The sequence below is a fragment of the Argentina silus genome (genome assembly GCF_951799395.1).
Source record: "Argentina silus genome assembly, chromosome: 4".
NCBI classification, from domain to species: domain Eukaryota; kingdom Metazoa; phylum Chordata; class Actinopteri; order Argentiniformes; family Argentinidae; genus Argentina; species Argentina silus.
In genome coordinates this window covers 24838025-24854285 of record NC_139658.1, presented here as the reverse complement: position 1 = coordinate 24854285, position 16261 = coordinate 24838025, and positions in this window count along the sequence as shown.

The following is a 16261-nucleotide window of genomic DNA, read 5'->3' as shown; positions in this document are numbered from 1 at the left end:
GCGTGGAGAGAGGGGGGGCCACGTGGGAGTCTTGTGATGTGGGGCTCCGATGAAGCGTGGCCACAGACCGCTGCAGTTTCCATTTCACGCGTGTTTCCATTACAGCTGGTCATGCTGTCTGTCTGTCTGTGAGCAGGGCAAACGCCTTCTAAAGACTTCTGTGACCGACTGATCTTCTGTCTGCCTGTCTACCCTTCTGTCCGTCTGTCTGCATGTCCGTCTGTCTGTCTGTGAGCAGGGCAGCCGCCTTCTCAAGCCGTTTAGAGAGCGACCGATCCCCACTCACAAATCCAGAAAACAGCAAAACATTACGAACGTAAACGACCATGAAAGCCACATGAAAGAGACCAGCTGACGTGAATCAAGGTCACGGGCTGTTTGGCTGCTGAAACATGGCAATAAATAACAACATTATTTAAAAACCCACCAACGGGGGTCAGCTGAGGAAATACATCCAGATTACAGCGATACACGCGCGCACACACACTCACACACACTCACACACACACACACACACACACACACACACACACACACACACACACTCACACACACACACTCACACACTCACACACACAGGTCCAGCCAGCACAGTTGCTGACGTCTTTTCTACCTGTTTTCCATGTGGGGAAGCAGATTGTCATCGCCCCGTGAACAGCCTGTTCCCAGCGCCAGTCCTGAAGGCTCACTCCCTCTTACAACACTCCTAAGAACACACTCCTAAGAACACACTCCTAAGAACACACCCCTAAGAACACACTCCTAACAACACAATCCTAACAACACACTCCTAAGAACACACTCCTAAGAACACACTCCTAACAACACACTCCTAAGAACACACTCCTAACAACACACCCCTAAGAACACACTCCTAAGAACACACTCCTAAGAACCGCCGTTTGGTTGGGGTGTGAAGGTAAAGAGGAAACAGAGGTCAGTGGGGTGTGAATGTAAACAGGAAACAGAAGTCAGTGGTCAGTGGGGTGTGAGGGTAAAGAGGAAGTGGGAGAGGAGTAATCTGACAGGTGTAGGACGTCATCGTACAACTTGTTGCTTCTCAGACACACACACACACACACACCAAGGCTTAGTACGGGGCTACAGTACTGCCGTAAGCCCTGGGGAGGCCCAGAGTTAGAGGCTTAGTACGGGGCTACAGTACGGCTCGTCTGGCGTCTCTCCAGGACCAGCACCACAGGCCATACAGCCAGGCCAGGAGAGCCCACCCACTGGGTCTGGACCAGTGCCCCCCGGAGGCTGAGGCTTTAGGAGGTGAACAACAGAGAGAGAGGGAGAGAGGAGCCATCCAGCTAGCTACAGAGAATTGTGTGTGTGTGTGTGTGTGTGTGTGTCAGGTCTGGGAGCTAGAGGACAGAGCTGATACAAGGCTCCTGCTGAGTGGGGTCTCCCCCCTCAGTGCCAGAGGTTAAAGCTGTCTAAACAGAGAGGTCAGAGGTCGTCATCTCCCACTCCGGGCAGCGCCGGCCCAGCTGGACTCTACGTCACACTCCACAACAACGCTGAGCGGAGCAGAACCATCTCTCAGTCTCTGTGTGTGTGTGTGTGTGTGTGTGTGTGTGTCTGTGTCTGTGTGTGCAGTTTCACTACGCAGGTCTTCACCAGGCAGGGCAGCACGGTCCACAGAAGAGCGTAAGAGAGACGTCTGGAGGAAGCAGAGCAGTGAAAACCCAAACCATCACATCTGATAACAGCCAGTCACACTGGGCCAGGCCTAGTCACACAGGGCCAGGCCTAGTCACACAGGGCCAGGCCTAGTCACACAGGGCCAGGCCTAGTCACATAGGGACAGGCCTAGTCACACAGGGCCAGGCCTAGTCACACAGGGCCAGGCCTAGTCACACAGGGCCAGGCCTAGTCACATAGGGCCAGGCCTAGTCCGTTTGTTTACAAACGGTCAGTGATTTCCTCCGCTTGATAAAGACTTGTATCCATGACGTTATAGATAAGAGTCTATTTTATCTATCAGGACATTAATATTTCGATTCTACGGGATCATTCTGTGTTCTAGAACTCTAGAACAGACATCTCTGCACTTGGGGACTGTGACATATACACACACGCACACGCACGCACACACACACGCGCACATGCATGCACACACTCACACAACACACACATACACAGAGAGAGACTGGCACTTAAAGGTTAATTTGGAAGTTAAAGATCAATAGTGCTTATTGACCATGCACTTTGCATCTTCCTGTGGTGACACACCATAGAGAGAGAGAGAGAGAGAGAGAAGAGAGGAGAGAGAGAGAGAGAGAGAGAGAGAGAGAGAGAGAAGAGAGAGAGAGCGAGAGAGAGAGAGAGAGAGAGACAGAGAGAGACAGAGACAGAGAGACACACACAGAGATGGAAAACGGAAAAATATAAACCTTTCTAATAACTGAATATTTCATGTGAATTCAAATGACGGAATTGATGAAATAAATTGAAAGCCTGTTTACCATCTGAAACCACCTCAAACACAATGGGCACATGAGCAGAAACACACAAAATCACACAAATATTCCTTTGAACCAAACAATGGCCTCTACGCTGCACTGTCTCCCAGCTGGCCATGCCCGCAGTCTAATTAGTCACTAATTGGAAATACAGATTATTTTCCATCCCATATAGAGCGGGACAGTGCTATGAAACAATCAGCCTCTATGAACACAGAGGCCTGGGGGGTAGTGGTGGGGTGGGGGGGTCCTGATACCCCATCCCATCGCTACCCTCCAGAAATCGAAGGACAGGCTGCTCATTGTAATGCATGGAATGGAATGAGGAATGGTATCAAACACGCATTCCATTCCATGCATCACAATGAGCTCGTCCTCTGATTCCTACATCCACCAGCCTCCCCTGGGATGAGGTAGAAAACACTGCCCTCCCCCTGTCCTCCCTCAGCCTCCCCCTGTCTCCCCCTGTCCTCCCTCAGCCTCCCCCAGCCCTCCCTCAGCCTCCCCCTGCCCTCCCCCAACCTCCCTCAGCCTCCCCCTGTCCTCCCCCTGCCCTCCCCCAGCCTCCGCCAGCCTCCCCCTGTCCTCCCTCAGCCTCCCCCTGCCCTCCCCCAGCCTCCGCCTGTCCTCCCTCAGCCTCCCCCTGCCCTCCCCCAGCCTCCCCCTGCCCTCCCCCAGCCTCCCCCTGGACAAGGTAAAAAAAAACAGTCTCCTCTTCACACACAATAGGCCAGGCCACTACAGCCAGACCTGCTGGCTCCGTGCCTCCCCCTATCTCCCCTTGCCATCCCCCTGTCCTCCCCCTGCCCATCCCCTGCCCTCCCCACCAGGGAGAGTTATTACACGGCTGATCTGTCAGTGCTGCAGGCTGGGGCTCAGGGCCCGGCCTCTCGGCCTCCCAGCCAGGCCTGTCCATTCCCTGGCCCTGAGTCAGAGCAGCCTCAGGCTCCCCTTACATAACCACACACACACACACACACACTACTCTCTCCTCTCCACACACACACACACACAGACACAGATAAGCCAGGCCCTGGCCTCCTAAAGCAGCCGGCCCGGGGCGGCCTGACAGCAGGGCAGCAATAACAACATGGTGCTGGGGCGTTAGACAGGGCAGTGGTGACAGGGCAGGGTGTGTGAGAGGGATGGCCGCACACCACCGTTACCACACACACACACACTCCCTCTGGTCTATTAGACTGTCAGTACCCAGAGCCACCCACACACCCACACACACCCACACACACCCACACACACCCACACACCCCCCCTCTGGTCTATTAGACTGTCAGTACCCAGAGCCATAAACAAACACACACACACACACACACACACACACACACACACACACACACACACACACATACACACACATACACACACATACACACACACACACACATACACACACATACACACACATACACACACACAGTCCTGAGAGACAGAGACAAAGAGAGCGAGAGAGAGAGAGAGAGAGAGAGAGAGGGAAAGCTGCCTCTGGCCTCAGTGTGTCCACCCTCGCTGCTAACACGCTTACCAACCCTGCTGCCCTACAGCCACCCTGCTGCCCTACAGCCACCCTGCTGCCCTACAGCAACCCTGCTGCCCTACAGCCACCCTGCTGCCCTACAGCCACCCTGCTGCCCTACAGCAACCCTGCTGCCCTACAGCCACCCTGCTGCCCTACAGCCACCCTGCGTCATGCTATTACTAAGCATCCCTCCACCCCACCTGACCAGGGAGGGAAGGGAGGGGGGGGGGGGGGGAGAGGAGGAGAAAGCCTCCTTGGCCAGGGAAACACCTCATTAGAGTTAGGAGGGTTAGACTGTCTGAGTGGCCAGCAGCATCTCTAATACCAACAAGGTCAGAACCAGAGCTTCTCCTCCTCAACAACAACAACAACAACAACAACATCATCAACAACAGCTTCAAACACCTAGCCTAGCCGTCTACCTGACACACAGACTGTAGGCTAAGCTGCTGTAGTCTGAGACCACAAGAACAACAACACTAGCTACAAACACTTGGCCTAGCCTTCCACGACTGTCTGCCCCCACCAAGCGAACCTCCACAGGTCAGAACCGACTCAGAGAGGCTCAGCTCCGTGGCGAGGGAGGTTTGAGATTAAATGGCGTCTCCCGGTGGGGTATGCCCACAGACAGGACTCAGGTTTCAACATTCTCACATTGCCAGGGCCCATCTTTTTCTGGACGGGTGTACGGACGGACAGACGCACACACACACACACACACACTGACTGGACATTCTACTGGGGGAGAGCAGCATAGCATAAGCCCCATTAACACGTGCCCCCCCTACCCTGACCCTGCACCCCCATTCCACTGTATCTGTTAACACTCCTCCTCAAGACGGGGACGTCTTCATCACCACAGCTGAATGCTAGCCTGAATGTTAGCCTGAATGCTAGCCTGAATGCTAGCCTGAATGCTAGCCAGACACAGCTGAATGCTAGCCTGAATGCTAGCCAGACACAGCTGAATGCTAGCCTGAATGCTAGCCTGAATGCTAGCTATAGCATAGCTGACCTAGCCAGACACGGCTGAATGCTAGCCTGAATGCTATCAGACAGAATGCCAGACAGATCTGCTGGTCCTAAACTGTCCTAAGATCTGCTGGTCCTAAACTGTCCTAAGATCTGCTGGTCCTAAACTGTCCTTAGATCTACCTGTTCTAAACAGCACAAGCAAGATTAACACAAGCAGGGCTCTCTCCTCTCCTCCTCTCCTCTCCTCTCCTCTCATAAACCCCTCCCATCCTCTCCTCTTCTCCTTCCCTCCCCTGCCCTCTTCTCCCCTCCTATAAACCCCTCCACTCATCTCTTCCCCTATCCCCTCCTCCTTCTCTCCCCTCCTCCTCCTATCCCCTCCCCTCCTCTCCTCCCCCCTCCTCCTCCACCCCCTCTCTCTCCAGGCAGAGGGGTGATGAGTCATCACGTTGAGCCAGTCACCCAGAAGAACGTGGAGATGGGGGGGGGGGGGGGGGGGTCGGGGGGCAGCCAGCCAGCCAGCCAGCCAGCCAGCCAGATCAGGTCTGCACTTGAGACGTCATTGAGGGAGAAAAACACTTCTTGTCATCAACGGTACTACGAGGACGCACAAGCAAGACCATTACTGCACGCGTTTCATTGGCCGACGGGGGCTGTTAGCGGTGGCGGTTAGCGTCCGATAAAACTGCTAGCAGTGTGATAGAAAATAATACAATTCTAAATAACAATAAAATGTAGAGGACGACTTGGGCTGTTCATTGCTCGGAAAATGGAGCATTTTATGGGCTAGGGAAGTGATATGGTTTGAGCAAGTGGAGCCATCAGTTAGAGCGAGCTTCTTCAGCTGAAACAGCAGTGTGTTCATTCTAGAAAACACTTTTCTGTTTGAGAAACGACTTCTTTTTGCATCATTACCAATATATGGATAAGACTGATAACAATGGAGTGGTATAGGTATCTCTTGTTTGTGACTGTGTGTGTGTGTGTGTGTGTGTGTGTGTGTGTGTGTGTGTGACTGTGTGTGTGTGTGTGTGTCTTGGCTGACAACAGAGGAATGTTAACAAGGTGTTCCCACATTAAGCACGCTAGGCCAGCGGGGAGCTTCAGTCAGTGGGGTGAAGAGGCCAGCCTGAAGTAGCTGGATCACTCTGTCCACTGAACACACACACAGGGGGGCCGCAGATGCTGCTTCAACAGTCAACAGAGGGTCTACACACACACACACACACACACACACACACACACTCTCCCCCTCTCTCAGGAGTGCTGCAGGGACAGGAATAGAAACAAACAGACGTTGGCCACATCTGACTCCAGATTCACTTTTTACAGAGATGATAAATATTGACTCCAGCAGAGGCCCTCCCTGGAGATGAGCTCAGGACTGGAACACGGGGTCACACTCCTCTTCCGCTGTGTCCATGTCAACTAGTGCATGCTGGGAGTGATGGTGTGTGGCCTGCGCTGAGCTCCATCCAGTCAGCCTGAGGGTTCATGTGACAGAGGGACAGGCCTGTGACAGGGGTTCCTCTGCCCCAGCTCACCTGGACAAACCCAAATCCCTTTAACTGTATTCCCACTCTGTCATATTGTCTTTGCTGGAAATCTGCCACCTCTGGCCATCGCAACCAAAATTCAGTTAGAATTTCCAAACAACATCATCCTCCCTAGTAATATTATAACCCCCCCCCGCTGTTGTGTTTCTGCATGCACGCACAATTCGAATAAGCAGCCACCAGAGACAGAAAGTGTGTCCACTCCCCCAGAACACCCCTGGCCCCTCCCCTAGAACACCCCTGGCCCCTCCCCTAGAACACCCCTGGCCCCTCCCCTAGAACACCCCTGGCAGCAACAACATGTTTATATGCAAACAGAGTGTCAGGTAGGACACTCCATCTTAGAAAGCGCTTCTCCCGGACCAAAACAGCGTTTCGTAAACGAAGCATTTCTTTCAAGGGACCTCATTCCCCGATCGCTACCGACTAAACCCAGTCGTTACAACCATCAGGAAGCTTTCAGGAAGCTTGAATGTGACACATACTGGACCTTTAAAAGTCCCCCCTCCTCCACTCATCTCATACATCATCTCTGTGTGAAGACACGAGAGCGGCAGAGTGGTTTCAGAGGACGCTTGTGGCCGCAGGGCCAGGGAAGCAGCATGACAGGCAGAGGCAGAGCCAAGTCTTCCAGCAACAACAACATTAATCTCTGCTGTGCCTCTTAAGATTTTCCGATGTGGTCCGATGTTGCTAAGTGCCGCGTCTGCAAATGAGCTTTGAGAAGCTCTAGGCCATCTAGGACATCACCACCCTGCCCTGCCCTGCCCAGCGGCCCTGACACCGCGCTGCCCCGGGACACAGATTAGCAGCTATTTCTATATGAGCCTCGATGCAGCTAGAGTCCTGCTCCGCGGTGACAACTTCCAGGAAAGCAATCCTCTAAGGAACAGGAACACACACACACGCACACACACACACACACACACACACACACACGTTCAAAACATTTCTGTTGTTACAGACTGGTTATGAGGAGGAAGAGGGGAGGCTGGTGGAGGTAGAAATCGGAGGACGGACTCATTGTAAACACACATGTTTTTGATACCATTCCTCATTCAATTCCATTAATTACAATAAGCCTGTCCTCCAATTCCTACCTCCACCAGCCTCCCCTGAAACACACCTCGCAAAAGGTTCACACCTTTCCCACTTCTCCTGGCTATCAGGACTGATAAATAAAGTCAACTAAAGTTTAGACTTTCAACCACAGGGATCTTATCCAATAAAGGCAAATATTAAAAACTGTGACATCACTGGTTTCCTCTCATTGGGCGGCTCCTAACGACTCAAACAACACACAGCAGGAATGGGAGAAAACGAGTGTAAATCTAATAATCTATGTTCTGCAGCGGGAGACGGTCTGTCCTTTAGACTTCCACCATGAGTATCAGCACTGCAATACACTGTACCATCCAGACAGCCACACGACCACGTCACACAGCAGAGGATGGTCTACTACCATCCAGACAGCCACACGACCACGTCACACAGCAGAGGATGGTCTACTACCATCCAGACAGCCACACGACCACGTCACACAGCAGAGGATGGTCTACTACCATCCAGACAGCTACACGACCACGTCGACACAGCAGAGGATGGTCTACTACCATCCAGACAGCCACGTCACACAGCAGAGGATGGTCTACTACCATCCAGACAGCCACACGACCACGTCACACAGCAGAGGATGGTCTACTACCATCCAGACAGCCACACGACCACGTCACACAGCAGAGGATGGTCTACTACCATCCAGACAGCCACACGACCACGTCACACAGCAGAGGATGGTCTACTACCATCCAGACAACCACACGACCACGTCACACAGCAGAGGATGGTCTACTACCATCCAGACAGGTACACGACCACGTCACACAGCAGAGGATGGTCTACTACCATGCAGGAGTCCCAACGAGTCAGGAAAAACTAACCTCATGAAGACGACAAGCCAACAGGACGAGTTATCGCTCAACTTATCTTGTGAAAACGAAAAAAAAGACAGAGTCAAAACCCTCACAGAGAACTTCACACACAGCTCATCTTAAAAGCCCATCATTCAAAACACGCAACATTTCGCAAACCGAATGAAAAAAACGACACCCTTTAGGGAAGATGATGAAATAACAGCGTAGGGTGTTAATAGTAACATTTCACATACAGTGGCGAGGGTGATGCAACCTCCACACTGAAAATAAAACTGGGCAGAGAACACGCTGGCACACAGAGGCAGCTGTCGATCCCGCTGCCCTTTCCCTGCGCCTACACGTCTACACAAGACCAGACTCTAGTCTTAATATCATACATGAACCACAACACCTACACACGTCTACACAAGACCAGACTCTAGTCTTAATATCATACATGCACCACAACACCTACACGTCTACACAAGACCAGACTCTAGTCTTAATATCATACATGAACCACAACACCTACACGTCTACACAAGACCAGACTCCAGTCTTAATATCATACATGCACCAAGACCGTAACGTCTACACCTACACACGTCTACACAAGACTCTAGTCTGGCCCCAATACCATACATGAACCACAACACCTACACAAGTCTACACAAAACAAGACTCTAGTCTTAATATCATACATACACCCAGACTGTAACTTCTACACAAGACCAGACTCTAGTTTTAATATCATAAAATGCACCAAGACCATAACTACTATGTCTACACAAGACAAGACTCTAGTCTGGCCCCAATACCATACATGAACCAAGACATGAACCACTACACCTACACAAGTCTCCACAAGACAATACTCTAGTCCCAATATCATCCCAAGTCCAAGGCCGCAACCACAGATCTCCCTGTCCCTTTCAACCCGAGCATTCCTCAAAGGAAAACACCACTCCTAGCAGCCAAGTAACAACATCACACAGAGAGAGCCAGACGTCTGGTCCAACACAGCCCCACACAAAGCCTCCCCTCCACAGTCCACCGGTTAGCGCTCCGGGTGTGAGAAACACAATGCATGGCGAGGCTACCGGCAGCTACAAGACAGCCAAGAGCCGGAGCAACAGTCAGCAACAAATTGCTCAGTTGCAAATTGTTGAAAGTACAAAAAGAACCCTCTCTGTCATGTCACTGTGAGTCAAGACTGCCTCGGCCGCCGAAGACGAAAGCTGGAAAGATGGAGAGATGCGTGAGAGAGAGAGAGAGACAGAGAGACAGAGACAGAGAGAGAGAGAGAGACAGAGAAGGAAGGGAACAAAGTGCTAGGAAAGGCTAGTGTTCTGTGATACGTCTCTTTTCCTCTTTACCTGATCATCCAGACATCCTCCTCCCCTGACAAGTATTCCCAGCTCCAGCCGTGAGCCGCGGCAGGGTCCTGCTGTCAGATTACCCCCTTTTTCACCATGTGTATCTGTCCCCTTACTGAGGAGAGGGAGGCATGCTGTGGACGTCTCTATTCCCCCAGCCTGCCTGGGAGACTCTGACTGGCTGTCAGACAGGGCGCTCAGAAGAGCTCAGAGGAGGAGGGAGGAGGAGGGCTTAGATGTTTGTTTGGGGGAGAGAGAGAGAGAGAGGGGGAGAGAGAGAGAGAGTGAGAGAGAGAGAGAGAGAGAGAGGGGGTGAGAGAGAGAGAGAGAGAAAACACTGTGTACATAAGGGCTGTGAAAAGTGAAGTAGGGTCGACTTCATCTCTGGTTCAAGTCTTATAAATCAGTTCCAAATCCCAACACAGCAGCAGCAGCAGCAGCAGCATGCTCCACTGAGACCACGCGGGGGGGGGGGACCACCCGCCTTCTGCTGCTTTGTTTTTACTAAATGACAAGGAGGGCGTGGAGGGAGAGAGAGAGAGAGAGGAGTGGATCAGAGTGGTAGAAAGTATGTGAGACATATGGAGAGAGCGAGTGAGTGAGAGAGAGAGAGAGAGAGAGAGAGAGAGAGAGTGAGAGTGTATTTGAAGAGAAAGGGAGGGAGATAAGGAATTAGAAAGGGGGAGCGAGCGAGTGTGTGTGTGTGTGTGTGTGTGTGTGTGTGTGTGTGTGTGTATGAATGCGAGGGCAAGACAGAGACAAGGAGAGAGAGAGAGAGACAAGGAGACAGAGAGAGAGAGAGAGAGAGAGAGAGAGAGAGAGAGAGACAGACACAGAGAGGTGACCCCACTAAGCCTCTTTTCTATGGTGCCAATCATGTTAAGAGGGCAGGGCAGGGATGGGATGGGCAGGGATGGACTGGGCAGGGATGGGATGGGATGGGCAGGGATGGGATGGGCAGGGATGGGATGGGCAGGGATGGACAGGGAAGGACTGGGCAGAGAAGGACTGGGCAGGGAAGGACTGGGCAGGGATGGACAGGGAAGGACTGGGCAGGGAAGGACTGGGCAGGGAAGGACTGGGCAGGGATGGGCAGGGATGGGATGGACAGGGATGGGATGGGCAGGGATGGGATGGGATGGGATCCAGGACAGGGTAGATTAGAGACCCTGACTGACTGCAACAACTCTTCCACCATCCTCCTCTGCTGCCCATGCCACATGGCTGAGCTAATTTTAACTGAGGTCCATGGAGGATTTAGGGGACAAGGTATGAATCAAGGGTGGCATCACGATGGCCAGAGAGAGGGTGAGCCAAGAGATCCAGGTTCAAAGAGTCCGGGAAGCAGGACTGATCCGGGGGACTTTGTCTGGAGGCTGGTGCCTGGTTGTAAATTCAGAGCTATGCCAGGGTGATGAAGACACGCTTCGCTCAGCAGACAAACAAAAAGAAAAGCACATTTCTAACGTCCCTGCGACGTTCCTGCAGTGCTGTCTGGAAGACCTGGGTTCTGTCCATAACTGTGGTTTCCAAACAGAGGTCCATTGTGTGTGTGTGTGTGTGTGTGTGTGTGTGTGTGTGTGTGTGTGTGTGTGTGGTGAAGCCTGACCCTGTGCCCGGGTGGCAGGAAAATTAAGTCATGCATCATAGTGTCACAGAGTCCAGCCACACACACATATGCACGCTCTCACACATGCTCTCTCTCACACACTCACACACACACACACCTTAGCTGAGATAAATCTGACGGGTGACAGCGGTGACCTTGCCCACAGAGGGACGGGAGATCAATCTGCGTGAGAGTGTTACTCCCCCATAAAGGAGAACCGCGTCTCCAGAACAATCTGCCTGAGGGTGTTTTTCCCCCATAAAGAAGTCAAAAAACCAAACTCATTGTAATGCATGAAACGGAATGAGGAATGGTTTTAAACATGACGTGTTTGATACCATTCTGTTCCATGACAACGAGCCCCGTCCTCCAATTCCTACCTCCACCGGCCTCCCCTGGACCACGCTGAGGAGGCAGGAAGAGGAAGAGGAAATGGCGGTTGGCATCGACTCGGTCCACAGCAGGACATTCAAAGACAGGGGAGAGAGGAGGGAGGGAGGGAGGGAGGGAGGGAGAGAGGAGGGAGGGAGGGAGGGAGGGAGAGAGGAGGGAGGGAGAGTTAAACTAATAAAACAAAGAGGGGATGAGAGAGAGAGAGAGAGAGAGAGGAGCTTTTCATTTGCAGGATGAGCTCTGAAACGTGACCGTCGACCACGGCTGCCAGGGCAACGCTCCATAACATCCTGTTGAGTCCAAACAGAGAGAGCAGGAGGACAGAGTGAAGAGGAAGTAGAACATCTCACTGGAATGTTGGAACTTCAGGCCCAACAAGTGAATCTGTGAAGAGTAAAGCATCGTGTAGACGCTCTGCACCTCCAGACGGAGATTGAGATTGAGAAAACCTTCATGTCCTCAGAGAGGCAATTTGTTGCAGTTCATAAAAACAACAGACAAGATAAAAGACAACAACAACAACAACATCATCATACACCTATGAACACAAATAGACCTATCCAACTTCTGCTCCAGGGCAGAAGAGGAGTGGACAGGTGTCATGGAAAATATGACTTCACTACAGAGTGCAACATTTTACTGGCAACAGAAGGATACAGTCAAATATTTGGACTAGAGGTGGAGTCGCTGAACAGGCTGCAGCTGATGTATGCACACCGGGACCGGGGTCAGGGACCGACGGTAATCTAGCTTGGAAAAAACATCTTGAGAATGGAGGACCTTTGAACAGAGACATCGAGATCTTACTGTCCAACAGCCGTGTCAGAAGTCAGCAACTTTGGGCGCTTAGTGGCGTAGCACACTAATGCGCTTACTACGTAATCACAAGGTTCCGGGTTCGATTCCGACCCCCGACATATCTTGCATGTCATCCGTCCTCTCTCTCTCCCATCCCTCCTGTCAATCTCTACTGTCTCTATCCCAATAAAGCAGAAATGCCCTAAAAATATATTTAAAAAAAATAAAATGAAAAAAAGAAATCAGCAACTTTCCCTGCCGGGTGCTGAATGACTGTTTTTTTCATCTGCTGTTGCATAAACGGGGTAAATAAGGGTCAACGTCAGAACGCTGCTAACGGCATGACAAAGGGAGCCGCTCTGACTGAGGCAGCGACCCAAGCACAACACTGGGTCCCCCACCTCACCTCCCCAACACCCTTCTCATAATGAGAGCATTCATTCAGGGCCTTGATAACCTCCTGCAGCGATGTCTGGCCCCAGAGCTCAACAGTGCTCTATCTGTCAGCTTACTAAACCCGGGAGGTCAGGTCATCCAAAAACACTGGGGGGGGGGGGGTGACCTCGAGAGTGAAAGCAAGGGCTCTGGAAAAAGGATCTCATTTGGAACGGAGCCACATTCAACAGGTGACAGCTGCTAATTGATGGGGGCAGCAACACTTGGTCAAGCCAGGACAGGACGCCGAGGCGGGGACGGTGACAGGGAGAGTGGGCCTGGAGGTGCTGACACCATGGAGGGGATGGAAATTCTCTGGGCGTCATTCAGCCTGTCAGTTTACAAGCGTTCCTGATGAAACCGATGCTTCTGTGCACTCTCTGTGTGACTGGACCCTGATGACAATGAAGGGTACAGGCGGGGGCGGCGGGGGGGTGGGGGGGGGGAGTTAACAACACTAGGCTATAATCCATGTTCATTCTAAGGTTCACTTGCCAATCAGTTCAAGGGCACAGTGCGGTAGCTGAGTGGAATCCGAAAAATATAGGCCCAGTTAAAAAAGGACACACTCTCTTTTATGGCCCGCCAGCTATTCTACTGAGTAATTACGTTAAAAGCACATGGTAAGTAGTAGTAATACTAGCCTATTTACCTCATAAGCCTTTTAAAAACACTTGAAGTAGCCAGAAGTATGCTTACCACAAGACATGGAGCAAATGGACACTTTAGAATGCAACCCTGAACTAAACACTGGTGTCCTGCAGCGGCCGGCCTGTCCCTTGTGTGTTGCTGGTCTGTACAGAATAGCCAACATCTTGCTTCATGCTGCAGGGGAAAACAGCTGGCTCAATTCTGCTCTGGTCTTAAAAGCTCAGAGGAAGAAAACACACACATTGAATAACAGGCCCCTGTGACCCAACATATGCACACTAGCAGCAGGCCTAAGACCACACCTGTCAATGACATAAGAAAGACACGATTCATTTTTTAGAAACACAAACTGTAAACCCAACAGTAAATTCAAGTGTTTGAAAAATAAAGACATTCTAGGCTAATGCACAAGCTATGCGTACATTTATCAATGTTTAAGCTCTCTCTGACAAGAAGACTAGACTTGGCCGAATTCTCTTGTTATGTTTAAGACCACATTGCACTGGTCCTGGAAAACATGCTGCTGTTTCTAACTAACCAAAGAAGGGCCAAAGCAGATGACCTAACAGTGCGAGACAAGCCTGTACTACTGCCTCTCTGTGTGACAATCAAAACAACAGGCAGGCGGGTTGCAGCAGTCCTGTAGTCCAACCGTATGACTACGGAACTACACATTTCATTGGTATGTGGTAGGATTAAGACTGAGAGAGAACAGACAGCAGTATTTTTCCACATGTCAGTGCAGGTCTTCCAAACCACTATGTATGAAAAATGAGGCAGATGAAGTCACATTTTTCCTACAATGTGAGTATTATGTAATGACATTACACTGCACAGGTTTAGGTACCCAGCTGACTGCCATGACAGATGTTTTCATAGGAGGCATTGGGATGCGAGCAGCAGCAAGGTAGCTGCCCACCACCGTGTCAATAATGGATGGAGCAGTCGCATTTAAGGTCTTCAAAGGTCGTCAATAAGCCGTGATCATTTGTTTAGTTTCGATAATAACAGATGTCAAGCATCTGACGAGGCTTGCTTAGATGTTTCTCTTGGAAATAATGCGGGGCAGCAAAGCTGTCAAAACGCAACCACAGTCTAGCGGCACATCTTGTTATGATGTGGAAAGTACAATCATTTTCTATATAACTGGCATTTATGCAATTCGTCCACAACGTGTTCTTTCCCAACAAAAACAAACAAACAGGCGAGCAAATTACGAAAACACACAACGTTCAAATCCCAGCCCAGAGGAAAACAGCAGCTAGCTGGCTAGCAGAGGGTCGGGGTGGTCGTGGTCGTGGTCCTGGTCCTGGTCCTGGTCCTGGTCCTGGTCCTGGTCCGGGGGCTAACCCGTGCCACATAGCCAGCTACGGACAAGTACGTCCAAAGCAATAGTTGTCACTTTCTCCACTCATGCTTGTTTTATCCGTGTCGTGTTGACAAACACAACGAACCCGTACATGAGTCGAGTGACAGGTTAGTAGGGAAGCCAGTAAGTTATCATATCTACCTGTTTTGGCGAATCGTCAGTGTGACAGATGAAGGCAGGACGAGCGGAGGACACGCAGGGCAGACCGTTGGCGGGGTCAGCTAGCGAGCTAACGTTAGCTAATAATGTGTTCTTGTGATTGCATGTTGAGACTCTGGACCGGTGCTGGGCGACGAGCTAACGTTGCTAATCTAGCTAGCTGTGCTAGCTAACATCGGGTGGGTTTGCGAGCTATGCTAGCAAATGTTAGCAATCCGCTACTTGTCCAATAGCTGCTAGAACATGACGGTCCTTCACGACAGTCCGCTAACAGCCACACACGCTGGCTAGCCGTCCTGCTCCTCTCCCTCTGCCGTTAGCTGTCGTCCTTGCCTACTACTATATTTAGCTCTCGGCTGTTTCAGCGCCTCGCTTCCTCTCCCTCCTCTTCTGCTCTGCTCTGAACCACCAGTGACGGAGCCGCTGATCCTCGCTAACAAACGGAACCGTTACTTGACATCATAACTCGTGTGTGTGTGTGTGTGTGTGTGTGTCATCTGCGGTCGCTCGCTACCCTGCGACTAGTACGAGCGGAAATCATAATGGCAGCCCACGAAATCGACCATCATCACCACCATCATCATCATCATCATCATCCCTGTCCCACTAAACACAGCGTTCGCTCGCAGTAAACGCCACTGTACGAGTAGCCGTGCGGTCAGTGTGTCACACTGTGACAGTCCCAAGAATTCCCTCACGAAAAGTGTTTTCTGTTGCAATGTCACTTTCTTAAATTGGAACGTACATGATGTAACGAATTCAACAGAATTCGTGGTCACTTTGTTTCCCAAATGATAAATAGAAACTCACAAGTTTCGTATTGACGCGGGTCCAGAGTTTAAACGGAGCGCTGTCGCCATCTAGTGGAGAAGTGGAGAATGACACGGCGGCATCGCTCCGCCACCGCTGTGAAACGGAGCTCTGTGATTCGCTGATTAGCACATATTCATATAGGATTAGCCAATCGATGACATTCTTATTGGTCGTTGTCAGCAACCAACGTACACAATAAACATGCAGGAAGT